A 17,631-nucleotide genomic window follows, 5' to 3' on the forward strand; every position below is an offset into this window, starting at 1 on the left:
ATATATTCAAGCCAGTAGTCCAGGTGTGCAAACCCAGAAAAGTAATAACGGGAATAAAGGGAAATATAATTTATGATGTTTCCTCAGTCTAAACATTTCATTTTATGCAAATTTTCTGAGTTCTTAAAGCCAGCATGAGTGAGCATTAGCAAAATCAAAAGTTAGCTCCCTGCTAGCATATCTGTAGGCCTCCTGTTCATCTTAAGAATTTTGCCAAACCACTTTTCATCTGTAGTCAAGAGAGGCGCTGCCATTTTAATAATCTATGTCAACATCTGGCACATGAGTAAACTAAGAGGCGTATATGTCAATTATCAATAACTTTTATAGAATAATAGTTATTCATCAGATATTTTGCTGTTGCATATACTGCTTTTATTGAGTATTGAGTGTTACACATGAGAAACTGCACTAAATATTCTGTATGTGTTATGGGATTTAGTCCTAATGCCTTATAAATTGGCTATTGTCATAATTACAAAGGGGTATTTGTTTTAAAGATAGTTTAAGAAAATAAAAACTTTATAGTGAAAAAAATTGCACCAAGAACATTTCCCCCCCAAATCAGGACAATGCGGCCATTTATTCATTAAGGTAAACGAGGGACTGTTCTATGAACACTTCAATGGGAAATCATCCTCTCCATCCTCGGCCCTTCAGACTTCTTGTTGTTCCCAAAGTCAAAGGGTATTTAAAAGAAACAACAGTTTTTGTTAAAACTGTTTAGACTTGGCATTAATTAAAAAAAGCGGAATTCTTGGTGAAGAGTTTGAAAGGTAGAAACACCACCTTCAGAAGAAGCTAAACATGGGGCATGTTGAGAAATAATAGCTTCATATATTAATGTTTCTGATTAATAAAGGTTTCCATGATTTTTGTAGCAATACTTTTCAGTAACCATTATATATTAATAGTTGCTGGATTTAGTTCATGGTGTGTCATCATCACTTGATGCTTCATCAGTTCTGCTCATTCCATTCTCACGATGTATCTTCTCCCTATCACTGAACATTGAGTATTCTAGTTTATATACGCCTATCGATTCTTTTGATCTCTTCTGCTTCATCATGCATCAATGTAAACATATGCTTAAAACTTCTGGACAGAAAGATTACATTTGCTACAAGGGGAAAATACTTTGTAATTTATTGTTTACTGTCAGAAAGATGAGGTCCTCAAGTATTAGACTTTAACCCGACGGTCACCTTGGATTGGATTTCATTCCTGCCCTGAATATTCCACCTAGATATTGTGTCCAATGACTTATTTCGTCATTTACTAAGTATTGCTATACCTACAAGGCAATGTGTAAGGGATATGGAAAACTAAGTTCTAAAAGGATGCCATGGCTGCTTTTAATTACGTAATTTATAGGCTTTAGATAAGAGTATTGTCATTGGATTTAATTCCAAATGCATCCATTCAACCAAAACGTTCAAATAATATTTACTGAGTACCTATCATTTGCCAAGCACAGTTCCTTTAATAGAGAGAGAGAGATAAACAAAAGGAACGAGCATCTCTGAGCCCAGGAATCTTATATTCTGGTGCAGGGAAGCAGACAATGGTTGCAAAATACAGTAAGTATGATGGAAAAGCTGGGTTAAAGAGAATGATAGAGCAGTGACAGGTAATAGGGAGTGTCACCTTAGGATCCACTTGGCTCCAATGTGAATTGAATAACCAAGAGAGTTCACTGAAAAGGTGAACACACACCAGAAGATGATGTGAGGGCAAGACACCTATGCAGTGGAGAGATCCTGCCTCACTAAAATGGAGCACTGTAAGCCAAAATAAAAGTCTTCCAGAGGTAAAGAAAATCGTGAAGAAATAAAATGTTCCAAACCAGAACATGTGATAAAATGATTGTAGTACTGAGAAGCTGTATGCTCCCTTGGCTGAGGGCATCTGGATCTTTCAAGTGCAATGAACACAAAATACCTTCGAGGGAGTGAACAATGGAATGAGTTTACACCAAAAAATGTCAATATTGACATTCACTGGATCACATTCTCATTGTGCTTTTTCAGTGAAACACTTTACTTCCAATACAGTGTTGTAAATCATATCCATCCTATTCAGAAAGTTTGTTGTTGGTTATTGGTTAACCATGTAGAGTTTATAGGATTAAAATTTTTCATAACACATTTAAAAAAACCCAACAAAACCTGTATAAATGTTTTTCTCTCATAACATTCCTCTATGGCAGGTAGGAAATTAGTATATAGGTAGAAAATATACTAAAAAATTATTTCAGAAAACAAGAATTGTGAAACTTCACAATTAACACAAGATCTACCCCAGGATAGAATTTACTAATCTCTCAAATAAAGAATGAGAGAGGGAGCAGGTAAGAAAGAGAGACGGTGTGGGGAGGATGGGAGGAAGGAGGCAGCAATTGCAATGACTGAATTGTAACCCCCAACCCCAGGGAGATGAACAACAGAAATGTGGGTAAAGGGACACAGTGGTTGGTGTAAGATATGAAGATAATAATTTATAATATATCAAGGGGTCAAGAGGGTGGGAGGCGGGAAGAGGAAAAGGAGAGGAGCTGATACCAAGGCCTCAAATAGAACATACATGTTTAGAAAATGATGATGGCAACATATGTACGAATATGCTTTATGCTTGATACAATTGGTGTAAGTATTGCTATAAGCACTGGAAGAACCCCCAATAAAGCAATCTTAAAAATAAAAAGGAATGAGTGAATGAATGAATATTAAATGGAGTTACACATTTAGGCATAAGGAGATTTACAACACTATCAAATCATAAGGAGTGATACCATTTGGTACAGCTGATACAGATCCTAAATAACCCACCATCTCTGTAATATATCTATTAGCACACTGTCACAGTGCTGAGCACACTTCTAATTTGTCAGTTGTTCACGCTATGTTTGAAATCAGTACACGTTAACAAGCTAAAGGTGTTTTTTAAATCATGTCTGACACTAGAAGGACAAAGACAAATTGATATCTGACTGTATTAAAAAAAACAAGAAAAATGAACCATAATATTTATAAATGAATCTATATAGAAATTGAAATTTTTATTCCAAATATGGTATAATGGTGACTTTATTTGCCCTCACAATATTCTTTTCTTCAAACAAAAACAAACAGAATTTTAATTTGGGCTATGATATACATAGATGTATATTTTTGACTCGAAGATAGGATATCACAATTCTTCTCTGCTAGATTTCATAGTCTAGCTTGCTCTTTAAAACAAATTTTTTTTTTCTGGCACTATGTGGAAAATGAAAATTCAATACTTTTTGGAACACTATTATATTTAGGTAGCCATAAAGCCACTAATATAAGAAAAAATTATGGTTTAGACCTTGATAGCAGGTACTCTAACTAATGTCATCAATGGCCCCAGTCATTGGCTTATCAATGATCTAGGAGAGTGCTAAATAAATATTTACTATTTTCAAAATATGTACAGAGAGAAAGTTGTAGGTTATTTTGAAAGGAAAAAATTTCAGTGTATAAAATAAGTCCTATTTCTAGAAATGCTTGTGTATAATTTTTAAAAAGGTACATAATGATCCTGTTTTTAGCATAAAGAAAAAACAGTTACAGACCTAGCAATCTTAGCTAACCACGTTATCATGAGCATATCTATTTAGGTTTTAAATCAATGCCAGTAAAGGTATAGTGCTAAATTCAATGTTGTAGCACACACTGTAAATACAATATTTCTTTGAATCTTTCCAATGCTAAATATCTTAAATAAACTGTCCTATTAATCCAAGTCTAAAGTGCCAAAGAAATGTGCATCTGTTTTCCATTCTATTTCTCCATGTGTTAGGATTGACATTCTCTCTATATTTGGGTTGTTGTTTTATTAAATGAAGTTTAGACAGATAGCTGAATAAAAATTAATATTATACATCATTCTCCATATAGTCTATATTCACCTTACCAAATTTGTTTATTTTTAAATACACATGGTTATTTTGTAAAGTTTAATAAATGGCATATGCATATATTTGCTTATCCAAAGGACTTCAAAAGTAAATGGGAATTTTTTATTATCTTTTAATTTCATTTTTTCCTTGAGCATTTTGAGGCCCTCTCATATATGTGTATGCAGATGCACACACTTTTATTCGTGTGTCTCTCATTTTCCACGTCCTAGGTTTTGACATCTTTCCTCTGGCCACTTACACTCATCTTGCAGTTTTCGTCGGTAGAGCTTTTCTGTGGATGAACGCTGCTGTTTATGGATGCTGTAACGGCTTAAGCAGTGTTTCTTCTGATTATTAATGCTGATGAGTAGGATGTTTTTAGGGAGGTTGCTGTTAGCAATCTAAACTAGCAGTCTTGTGCATACATATTTGCCTTTATGCGCTTTTAGAAGAATAAATTGGGAAGAGAATTGATCTGATAATTTCAAAGGTAGGACTGATCTGGTTTTCTGTTGTTTCCTGTGGCATACTATACTGAACACTGAAAAAATATATACGATTATGAGACTTGAGATGAAATTTTCACTCTCCTACAAATAGATGGCCAATCTGGGAATCTAGGATAGTACTTTCCTAACTCTTGTGCCACAGCTAGCTCCACGTGAAGTTTACGTATCTGTTAAAAATGAAAAGATTAGCCTAAGTTTAATTTTGTTTAGAAAAGCCCTTTGATTAAGTCACATTCACACTGAAACATAATTAATTTTATTCCTTAATAAATCCAAGCATGAAATAGATGTTACCTCTCTTCTATCTTTGAGCATAAGTTGCAAAAAAAATCAATGTAATGATAATGTAGACTTTGTGCTTCCCAAAACATATCACAGTAATTGGTATGCTCAGTAATTCTTTGTTGAGTGGAACAACACATTACCATTCAAAAAGATCTTACTCTGAGGAATGGAAAATAGTGGCTTATGTAAAGTACGGCATTCACACCATGTATCTTAGCCCCTTTCATGATGTAATTCCTAATCACCACAGCCAGATCAATTTGAAAATATGTGCTTTTCTCTTTTAAGATTTAGAAAACCTGTGTTACATTCATTTATTAGTACATTTGTTTAAATAGTACTATATCTTAACTCTACATAATTATCTTGCTTCTTTTGGGGAGTATAATTGTTAGATAAGAATTAATGGTAAACACAAAAAAAGTAGAAGAGTTGATGAGACATTAAAGTGGCATTAATATCATAATGATAACTACTCCTAACATAATTGCTCTTAATATCGCATTTGCAACAAATGATTAAGCAAAAATAAAAACCAGATCTTTAAATTACATGCAAGAAAGTAATTAATTATCTGAATGAGTCCAGCTCTACTTCTCTTGGTTCTGAAAATCAAACTAGTAAAATAGGATGACTATTTTAAATGGAACTATTTTTAACATTTTTCATTCAGTATTCATATTTAAGCTATTTTATATCTCATATTCCAATGGTGCTTAATAATGCTATTCCTTCTCCTTAATAAAAGAAAGCTGAATATAGTAAGTACACTTATTAAGCAATGTGTTTAAGAACAATTTTGTCATCATCTAGTTTCACTGACAAAGGTGGAACAACTATTTCAGAACAAATCTCCTGCAAAGTTTAATTACAACATTTTGAAAGAATGAATGGCAATGATTTGCCTTCCAAGAGGATATTCAAGGGAGTCAAACATTCAGGGGCCAAAATCCCAGAAAAAAGGGGTGCCTGGAGACGAGAAGCCAACATTCAGTGCAGTGGTTTCACTGGCAAAACTGAAAGACTAAGAAATTGCAAAGCCAATGGAAGTCTAGATGCTGAGAACATAGTAGGGCTTGAGGTAGTCTCACAGTTTCCAGAAAACATTTTGAAATCTAGATCCTCAGAGGAATAGTCACTGAAAATCCCAGAGTACCAAACATGAAATATTACAGGAAACTGAAAGTAGACCATATCCAACAAAGAAGTCTTTAAAAATCACTGTCCACCTATCATTCTACATAAAATGAATATAGTTTCCTTTACAAAGGAGAAATTTTAAAAAGCAAAACCATTTTAAAATAATAAAAACAAAATGCTCATGAGTAACAACAAAGAATCGTGAAAGGGCGATTTTTAAGTAGAAGGAAAATGATCTAAGATATGCCTAAAGGAATGATAACAATTATAAAGCATAGTTATGTAGAATTGTCTAAATGAATATTGAATTTATATATCAACAATACTAATAGTCTGTTTTAAAAATATAATTTTAATGTAAAATGTCATTAATTTATATGACATGAGATCTGGAATAACATTGGAATGTTCAGAAAGCCATACGGTATGAATTCACGAGAAGTTTCAGCAGCTTTAGTCGCATTATGGTTAAGTGCTGAGCTGCGAAGCCCAAAAGTCAGAATTTGAGCCCAATAGCTGTTCTGTAGCAGAAATGACCTGGCACTTAGCACATGCAAAAATTTCAACCTAGGGAACCTTGTGGGATAGTGCTCTTCTGTTCACTGGGCTTCAATAAATAAAAATTGACTTAACAAAAAACAATGATGACAGGCTTTTAACATATTGGTGAGGCACACTCTAATGTCAAGGATAACTAGTAAAAGAACAAAGAAACAAAGAAACGAAGAAACAAATGCAGGAGAAAAAGAGTTATAGAAATTAATATGTTTAAATAATATAGAATGGGTATAAAAATGTAAAACAAAGTAAAAAAATGTAGATTTCAACTCACAAGTCAGAAATTAAATAAAATGTAAATGGCTAAAATTAAGAGTTGCTAATGTTTAGCTATAAAATAATTGATTTATTAGATTCTTTGCAATGTACTATAGTAAATGTATGGGATGAGGTATTTAAAGGTCAGTAAAATCTAGAAGAATGAAGAGTAAAAATTATGCAAAAAGAAAAAAATCAGAAAAATAGGCAAAATATGGGTCAAGAAATCGAAAGGAGAAAGATAAGAAACAGTAAAGCAGATTAGGAAAAAAGAGTTTACATATAAAACTAAGATGTCAGCTATTTATTTATTGTATAAAATGTACCTTATTTTTGATGATGTATAGAGAGAGAAAAAATAAGCTAGGTCTCTTATTATCATTCTAGATAAATTAATATGAGACTATCTAGAAATATTAAACATTTTCATTTGTAATTTGAAGTGAAATGCAGCAAGTCCTCTAGAGAAATGAAAAAGATACTCCCTTACAAAACTCTTTTTGAACCATGACAAACTATTTTGTAACATTCAAAGTTTATAGTAAAAATTTCTATCATGGCCTGGGGATAGTTTGATAGCTCAACTTAACTGGTAAAAAGACTAATACATCTCTCTACTCTTGATACATACACTTGAATGTTCCATTTTTTTGGTTTGATTAGTCACTGTGTTAAATGAAAAAATGCTGTATCTTGATTTAGAGTGAAAAACAAACTGAAAAAGATAAAATGAAACTTGATGCTATCTAGCAGCCTCTGGCTCCCAGGTATTCTACAGAAGAGGGTGTAATTGTCCTAGAGAGCGTTGTATACTGCCACATCTTTCTCTTGAGTAGATGGGCTGATACATGGAACCGCTGAACTCTGGTTAGCAGCTGAGAGTTTTCCACTGCGTCACTAGGCTAACGTTTTCCCACGCACTATGTAATACCAACTAATTAAAAATATCATGAAACCATCACTTTGAAATTGCACTAAATGAGTACAAAGTGTAGTGATGAGCAGAGGAGAGAGTAAAGTTTGAAGAGGTAGTTGATGAGCCTTTTTAATCATCTAGGAAAATACATACTCATCTGTTAAATCAAATGCATTGTATGTTTACCATTTGTCAGGTACTTGTATGGTGCTGGTAATGGAAAACGAAAAATATGCTTCTTTGGCTTCAGATACATAGATGCCTGTACACATAAGGATCACTAAGGAGTTGGTGGTTATACTTAAGAAAGGAATCATAAAAATGTCATATGGACGAGTCCATTTAAATTCACTTTTATATTATCAGCAGTTTCTTTTCAGCTGGGGAAAAAAGCAGAGGGGAAGGTGGTTGGGTTGCACAGTAAGTGCCAGGAAAGCACCCACACAAAGCTGGGAAAGGGCCTGGGTAAGGAGGGACAGCAGGAAACAGCAAGTTAGGGGAAAATGCGCGAGGGATAGAACAGCACAGGATTCAAGCCATGAAGCCATGGGGCTCAGCCTTGTCCTCTAGGTAGTTTGGATATTACCTTTAGACAATAACGAACTTTTGAATTACTAACGTGGTTGATAAGATTAAATGTATACTTTCTCACTTTGTGTTTGTATTTTTTCTTAATCATTTTATTGGGGGCTCGTACAATTCTTATCACAATCCATACATCCATCCACTGTGTCAAGCATATTTGTATGTATGTTATTTGTTGCCATCATCTTTCTCAAAACATTTGCTTTCTACTTGAGCCCTTAATATCAGCTCATTTTCCCCCTTCCTACCCGCTCCCCCCTCCCTCATGAAACCTTGATAATTTATAAATTATTATTATTTCATCATATCTTACACTGTATGCCGTCTCCCTTCACCCACTTTTCTGATGGCCATCCCCCAGGGAGGAGGTTATATGCAGATCCTTGTAATCAGTCCCGCCTTTCTACCCCACCTTCCCTCTACACTCCAGGTATCACCACTCTCAAAACTGGTCCTGAAGGGGTTCATCTGTCCTGGATTCCCTGTGTTTCCAGTTCCTATCTGTACCAGTGTACATCCTCTGGTCTAGCCAGATTTGTAAGGTGGAATTGGAATCAGGATAGAGGGGGGAGGAAGCATTTAAGAACTAGAGAAAAGTTGTGTGTTTCATCGTTGCTACCCTACACCCTGACTGGCTCATTTCCTCCCCGCGACCCTTCAGTAAGGGGGTGTCCAGTTGCCTACAGATGGGCTATGGGTCTCCAATTTGCACTCACTCTCATTTACAATGATATGATTTTTTGGTCTTTGATGCCTGATACCTGATTCCTTTGACACCTCGTGGTCACACAGGCTGGTGTGCTTCTACCAAGTGGGCTTTGTTGCTCCTGAGCTAGAAGGTCGCTTGTTTATTATCAAGCCTTTAAGACCCCAGATGCTATATCTTTTGATAGCTAGGCACCACCAGCTTTCTTCACCAAATTTACTTATGCACACATTTGTCTTCAGTGATCATATATTTTAACGTACAAAACCCAACCAAACACAAACCATCCAAACTCACTGCCATCATGCGAATGTCAACTCGTAGGGACCCTACAGGGCAGGGTCCCTGTGGGTTTCTGAGACGCACTCATTGTAGGAGTAGAAAGCTCCGTCTTTCTTCAGTAGAGAAGCGAATAATTTTGAACTGCCAACCTTGAGGAGTGCAGCCCAATGCATAACCATTGATACATTTGAAGGGTATTATTTTGCAGAAAAAGAGACCAAATAGACATCAACAATTTACCACAGTTGTTTGAAAAGACAGAATCTGAAAGCAAAACATTTTTAGAGATAGAAGATTGAGGTTTGAAGTTTTACAAAGATATCTTCCATATCATTGTTGTGATTGTCAGGTGCCTTAGAGTCATTTCTGACCCAAAGCGACACTTCTTACAACAGAACAAAATGCTGCCAGGTCCTGCCACAATGTCACAATTGTTGCTATGCTTAAGCCCATCTTGATATGATTGAACAATTACTAAGCACTCTATAGTTCACCGATTAAATTTGTGCTTTGAACTTAGCCATAAGTTTCACATGAAAAAACCCTGCAATCTTACATAAAGAATACACCTACAGAAGCCTCTGGGGCATTTTTTAATGTCACATGGTTTCTATGAGTCAAAATAAACTCCAAAGTACTTTATAAGAACAATTATATTTAGATTTCTGGTCATATCTGTATCTGTGTATGAGGGCACTTCAAAAACTGTGTGGGAAAATTCCATTGTTTTTAATTACATTTTACCACATGATTTTTGAATGCATTTGTATATGACAGAAATGTAGGTCTGTGTTTTAAATTTTGAATGACTTATTTTAATTCAACTCATTAATTTCTCTGTTGCATAACTCTAAATCAGAGAGCAATCATTATTAAAACCGAATCTCCCTTTCTGCAACTATTGTATACCACCGCGATATCTAGATCAGTGAGATATAGTTGCGTCATTAAAATGGCCCTTCTAGCCACGTGCTCCTTTGCCGTAGTTCATTTTGTGATGCATTGTAGATGCCAGCAACTGACCTGGTGGTTATGGTCCCATTTGAAAGGAATTCTCTGCAAATTTTGGGTGAGGTACATCTTAACCCCCATTTTACTGGGTGACTTAAGCCACCATCATTTATTTTCCCTGAGAATACAGCAGACTGAACAATTAAAAACATGTATTCCCTCGAAGCGTCCCCATTTGGTGACCTCTGTTCCCTGACTGACCTTTGGTAGAAGCAAGAAGTTCTACTTGGCCTGGGACATGTTTGACTTTTGGCTCTGAATCCTGCATTAGGCCTGCCTCGGCCTGATCTTCAGGTCTGGGATTTAATAAAATCCACAATCCTGAAAGACATTTCCTTAAAGATCTGTGAGTTTCTGTGAGACATTGTAGCAATTTATAGAATGTGGGAATGTGAAGAAATTACACTCAAGAAGGAGTTGGGGCAAATGGAGTCAGATAATGGCTTGGAAGAGTTGGGCAATTGGGATGTCTTTATTTCCCAACTTTGATATTAATTCTTCTAAAAGAAATAATTACCACACTTAATGAGCAGGCTTGTGCTTTTTAACTAATCTGCACCTGAGTGGAAACTAGAGCATATCAATATACTATTAAGGACAAGCAAAGGTTAATAGTAAGATAAAGAACTCCATTTTCCTTGTCATTTGTTAGCTGTAAGTCCCCAGTAGTTTGTGGGGCTGGGGTGGGGTGTGTCTGTGCCTGAGTGTGCATAGAATGAGCTACCAGATTCTAATTATTTTGATCAATGAGCCAATCTGGAAAAATTTAACAAGAGAAACCCATGAGCACACCAACAGCATGCATTCTATATTCAGTCAATTAATGGAAAACAATAGAACAAAACAAATCTTGCATTTGTATGAAACTGGGAAATTGAAAGTCCTAGCACATCTGAATCTTCCAACCGCCTTACATTCCTTTCTCCACCGGTGGGAGAGAGATGTTTGTCAGGGGTTTACTAATGACAAACTCTCCTTATAAGCCGATTATACCAGGGCAATCACTAATATACTTTTCCAATCTCAAAAATGTCAAATCTAGAAGAGAAATGATACGTTTACCCTACTTTCTATCCGCCTCTCACTTCCAAACATCTCTGATTTCCTTTGGGCCTGTAGCTCCTTATCTTTTTATCCTGGATTTCTAGCCTATGTTTCAGAGCCGATGGCAAAGCTGGTCAGACGTTCTACTCAGAGAAGTGTGAAGGGCGGTCGTGCATATCCATGTTTGTGTGTGTGAGTGAAGTTGCAGAGTTGTTTGAGTGGAAGAAACAATTTCAACTTCATCTATACATATATGCTTTGTCTGTCTTAAAAAAAAAATCTTGACGCTGACTCATAGCAACCCCATAGGAGAAGCAAGGACCGGCTCTGTGAGTTTCCGAGATTGTAACACTTTACGGGAGTAGAAATCACCGTCTTTCTCACAAGGAGTAGCCGGTGGTTTCAAACTAAGGACCTTGCATGTCACATAACCAATAGATGTCAAAGTACTTGAGGAAGAAGAGTAATAAAAGATAATGAACCACAGAATAAACCACGTCCATGGAGCCCTGGTGGTGTATAGTTATGAATTGGATTGTGATCTGCGTGGTTGGCCGTTCCAACCAACCAACATTTCCTCAGGAGGAAAGCTGGGCTTTCTACTGCCTTAAATAGTCAGTGTTGAAAACCCACAGGGCGTATGCGATGAGTTTGCATTGACTGAATGGAGGTGACTTTTTTATGCCTTATATAACTGGTCATTGTAATAGACCAGTTGTGGTGATAGTAAGTCATGGTGATAGTAAGTGATAGTAAGTTAAAGCTTTGGCATTCACATGTAATACTTACTCATCACCTACAGGATGTCTGCTTATTAAATTCCCATTACACCTTGTGTGCATCTGCTGACTGCAATGGACAATAGTGACTTTTGGCCCAGATGACGGAAATATTATGCATCCTAAAAGACCCTCTGAACATTTGATAGCTAGTTCTGTTATCTTATCACTTAAATGAGGTCAGTGTTGGTGTGGACAAGAATATGGTCCCACCTTGCTTCTGTTTTTTGCTCCTCACTCTATTTACCAGTTTAGGTGAAGGGATTTTTTTGTTTGCTTGAAATAAATGTATTTGTCACCAAAGAATCCATGTTTTAGTTTTCCTCCTTTTTTCAGTCACTAAGATTATTCCAACAACTATTAAGTTTTGAGGGACAAGGAACCAGGGGGGATATTGTCATTGTTGTTGTAAGAAACACAATGTGCATATTCACACAGCCCATCTCAAGAAAGGAGGGGATTTCTCAAAGCTTCTAACTACTCAAAATTCTCTTAGCTCTGCTGGGTCCCTTTTTAAGAGACACTCAGACACTACCACGCTTACTTACTGCTCTACACAGCGATTACACGAAGTAATTTATAGGTATGTGTTTCTTTTTATGAAACATTATCAGATTAAAGCCTCCAAATTTGTATTTGAGCAGTGTTACTGCATAAAATGATCTTCACAGATACACTCAATTGACACTGCAGTAGTGGAGGATCACAAGACATGCTAGAGCAGAGACAAAAAAAAAAAAAAGTGGAAGAAACATGTGGAGCAGAACTCAAAATTATGAGACCAGGCTTACTGGTCAGATAAAGCCTTGTGGGACCCCCCTAAGATGATGGCCCTATCACCCTAGTTTTAGAATAAGCAACTATTTCATATTAAAAAGGTAACATTTATTCAAGGACAAAACTTCGAGGGTTAGTAGACAAGGAGTTCTGGAAATAGGAAACACAGGGAAGAATTAGGATAAGTCCGCAAAGGAGAGTACAATGGATGTGTTGAAATAAAATGTATGGATTATTCAATGTAAAACTGATGCTTTGCTCTGTAAACCTTTACTTAAGACATAACAAAAAGTTTGAAAAACAAACAAACAAACAAAATGATTGAATGTGTGTGTTTTTTTAATCTGTTAGGTATCTGTGAGTGGATGGAGGGGAGGAAATAGCTGGGGAAGAGGAGTGGAAGAGAGAAATGCAGAAATGTTAGCAATATCAGTTGCAATAGATTGGTGGCAGACCAATATAGTATTATGAAGTCAACTATAAATATCTTTTAACTTGGTTCCCAGGGTCAAATGAAGGGAAATATAGTAACATGTTTTTCTAATGTATATTAGCTTTCTGAGAGTATTATGTCCAATTTAATATATAATTTCATTTTACTTTTAAATATGCTTTAAAAACACACTGAAGAATGAAATCATGGGTCCATTCGCAACTACCTGTACCACACTCCCGACACTGAGCCACCACGCTGGACATGACCGACTTCTCTAAGTTCTCGTGGAAGAAAGACGGACTTACAGTCTCGGCGCAGTTCTGTCCAGTCTCGCGGGGCTGCTGCAGATCGGCATCACATCGATGGCAGTGATTCTTCTCATTTCTCATGACTAAAGCAAAATTGAAAACAGTGGGTGAGGTTACATGAAATCTGTATACTAAACATCTTATGATAATCTCTTCAAGAATGATGGCCAAAAAAGGTATTCATGAAAAACAATCTAAATCCTTGAGTAAAGTAATAAGATCAGATTTTTAAGATGACTGGAATAAGAGTCATTATAATCATGACAACATAACAGACATTTATTATAGCATGTTCATAGTTTGTTTTATATACTTACATATAGAGAGATGTGCATATACACTTATGTATATATGACTCTTCCTCAATATACACAATAATCTAGATGATAATAATGACTAATTATTTGTTATTTCAATAATCCAATAATAGCATATTTGTAAATTTATACCATGTGATATTCCATAGGTCAGATTTTTATCCTTTCAGAAAAATTAATTGAATCTGTAAATCCCTGGAAATTCTTCAACAGCATTTTGAAGAGGTATTTACGATAACATCTCCTGGATTGACTAAGTAGAGCAATAAACACAACCCTCAGATCAAAACTGAGGAAGACCCTTCATTATTATTGAGTTTCACCAATTCCCCAACTAAAAATAATTCTGAATGTCCCTATGCTCGATGTGTCTACGCTAGTTAAATGGCATTGAACTTGTTTCAGTGTATGATGAAAACGAAAACACTGGCTACAGAGGACAAGTGAACAGTCCATGCTACTGAAGGCCGCATGAAGGTACATGTCACCAAACACTTCAATGCAAAAATAAAACTAAAGTCAGCCTAAAATTGAAAACAAGCTCCTGAATTATACTTACTTCTGTGACTCATTTAGCTGGACAAACAAACATGTCCATACCTACTTAATATATATAATATATATATTTAAAAATTTACTCACCTATTTTTATTTCATTGAAATGGAAAATACAACTATGATCAATAATAATAAATTTCTTGAATTGGGAGACAGTGGTCAAGTTCATTTTCCATAACTAATATTAAATCCATTTAGAAAGCAACATTTGATAAAATGTTCCTGGAGAAGACAGGTTTTTCAAAGGGCAATCGATTCGTGTGGTGAGCTCACTATTACAGCAGGAAATATTCAGCCTCTCCCACAGCAGATCATTTCATATAATGATCAAGAAACATAAGTGTACTTCATGATTTCATGTATGATTGCTGATAATAATTGAGTAGATATGAGTGCCTTGCTATTTAAATCCCTGCTATGACAATCCCCAAAGTGTGTGTGTTTGAATCTGTCTGTCTCTATGCATATATATATGTAATTCTACATATGTATACATCTATAACTATATATATACACATATCTCTATGTAAACATGAATGTATACATAATCAGATAGATAGATAGATAGATGAACCAAGGACCCCACTATGCTAAGCAAAATTTATACATATATGTATATAGTTTATGTGTATATCTATATAGAGAATATATATATATATATATATATATACCAATGTATGAACTTTGCTTAGTATAATAGGGCCTTGGTTAGTTTGATATATATATATAGAGAGAGAGAGAGAGAGAGAGAAAGAAAATATGACTATATATATATGTATAAACTTTGTCTAGTATAATGGAACCTTGGTTCCTTTTGACATGATAATGCATATTGACATTTCGCATGAAGAATATATAATAAAATTAAAAGATAAAATACTTCTGATAAAGTTTTAAGATGATTTTAAATTCAAAATTAATCATTCCCAGTTCACATTAACACATGAACAGATCGCCCATATACAGCCATCCAACAACTCTCAAATACGGATGTACACAATCACCACTTGGAATGGACAGATCATAGCGCCATAACCCCTAAGTGTGGTTACTCGTGTTTAAGTGAAGTTGGAGAAACTATGTCTGGTCATCTATTGTACAAAGTCAAAACAACTTTAAAACCTTTTGTCTTCTTTTCAATCTATTTTTTAAAAGCCAGTATTTGATATATTTTGAAACAGATATTTCTTTCATCAATCTTTGTCATCTTTGCTATTTCTGCTTCTTGAATTGAGACAAAGATTCCTTTTATCATGAAGGTTTCTTTGATCAAAGGGGAGTGCACTTAGCAGCGCCTTGACTCTTTGGAAGACCTTGCTGCCAATAAACAAATTAAAATGCAAACCTCAGAAACTTTTTGTAAGTATTTCCTACTGTTTTTTCATTTGTACCCTCCTAAAGAGGAAAAGCATAAATTCAATTGTCTAACCATTATTTAATAATTCACTGCTTGTGTACATTAATTAGCTGTTATATTCCTTCTTGCTGTCTAAACATAGCCTCTTACATATATATAAAATCATAAGTGTCCTAGATACATTTCTCTATAGAACCCAGACCAACACAAATATTAATAATATCAATAATAAAAATTATATAATAATCATAAATAATTTTAAATTGTGCCAACTTCCTTAATGACAGTAAAACATTAAGTCAAACTATTCTGAAATGTAAACAAGGTCATGTTTTTACATTTTGTTTATGTCATCACGTGATTGATACTATAAATTTTTTGAAATAAATATTTCAAATATATCTAGTGAAAGTCAATTATTTACTTATAAATATTGTGAGCACATTTTACCCAAATCATTTGACTTACATCACCAAAAGGGAAAAAATAAACATAACATACATGAAGCATAAGGTAGAGAATTAGGTGTTCAATATGTTGCTGTTATTATTATTTGTAACTAAGTGAGTCACAACCCACAGCAACCCTATGCAAAAGAGAACAACGCACTGTGTGGGACTGGACCATCTGCACAATTCCCCTGATATCTTAGCCAGTGTGGGGTTCAAGTAACTTAACAACGGGCTGGTTGGCCCAATTACCATTTTAAGTTTAAAAGATATACCAAAAGTTTGTTTATTGTTTCATACAGTTAATACTTACGTAAGAACAATAAAAGAGGTACACAAAACTGCATTACAGTGAGAGTTTAAAAATATTAATGAAAAATACTAAATAATACCTTATAAAAACCAACATTACTCTTATTTGATATTTCCATATTGCTTCTTGGTAGGTGTCCTCACTTGTAATATTCCTCGATTTTCTCCGAGCATCATCGGCTGTGTGATTTATCCATAACCATCTTTCCTCTGTAGGAGTAGGCCATTCCTTCAGTGTTCAGCCAATTAGAAAACCGTCATCGTGTTTGATGTAGTAGAAACAGTTCGGCGACTTCCCTGAACACATTATGTTCACCTTTGAAAAAACCCTTTCAGCTTCAGATGAATTTACAGCAATTGTTCTGACAGTATTTCTTAACTCTGAACACTTTCAGGGATTGCATAATTCACTCCCAATAATCCCATGGGAATTTGAGGCCTAACACAAAGCTGACATGTATAACAGTGCGTCACTCTCTGCTTATTTGGAACTTTTTCTCTTTACGTCACGTGTTTGCTTACTGAAGTTAGAAACACAAGGGAATAAAAATGAGTATTTCATCAAAAGTGCAATGAGTTTTATGAAATGAAAAAAAATATATAAGCATAGTTCCATCTAATTTTTATACCTACAGACAGAAAGAGCATTGCTACTAGCACTTAGAATACACTGTCGCATAGATGAATGCTTAAAAAGAGAGTAAGGGAAGTAAATTGTGATTTCCACATTGGGCAGCTGTGGTTCCTGCTGCACCATCATTAGTCTTGTGTAGCGGCATGCACAATGATAGGAGAAAAGGAAGAAGACAGACAGCGGAGCTTTCTGGTGGGAAGCAAGGAGGGGAACAGTCCAGCGTTTATTCAATAATAGGGCTTTATAGTAGGGGCCTGCAAACCTCTTGTTACGCATACATCTTCAAAGGCACAATGTGTTAATCGTGAAGATCCCAAGTCCGCTATGGGAATATCTCAAAGGAAACACCAGGTTTTCCAGAGGCAAAGGGGGCTAATCACGCCGACAGCATAAGGGACAAAGGAAGCATATACTCTTGGAGATAGTTTCTTAGCTATTTGCCTTGGAGGAATCGATTTTCCTAATCATAGAACATTATTTCATCA

Source organism: Echinops telfairi, unplaced genomic scaffold, assembly GCF_000313985.2.
Source record: "Echinops telfairi isolate 266 unplaced genomic scaffold, ASM31398v2 ScPeMD7_25;HRSCAF=90, whole genome shotgun sequence".
In the NCBI taxonomy this organism is placed as follows: domain Eukaryota; kingdom Metazoa; phylum Chordata; class Mammalia; order Afrosoricida; family Tenrecidae; genus Echinops; species Echinops telfairi.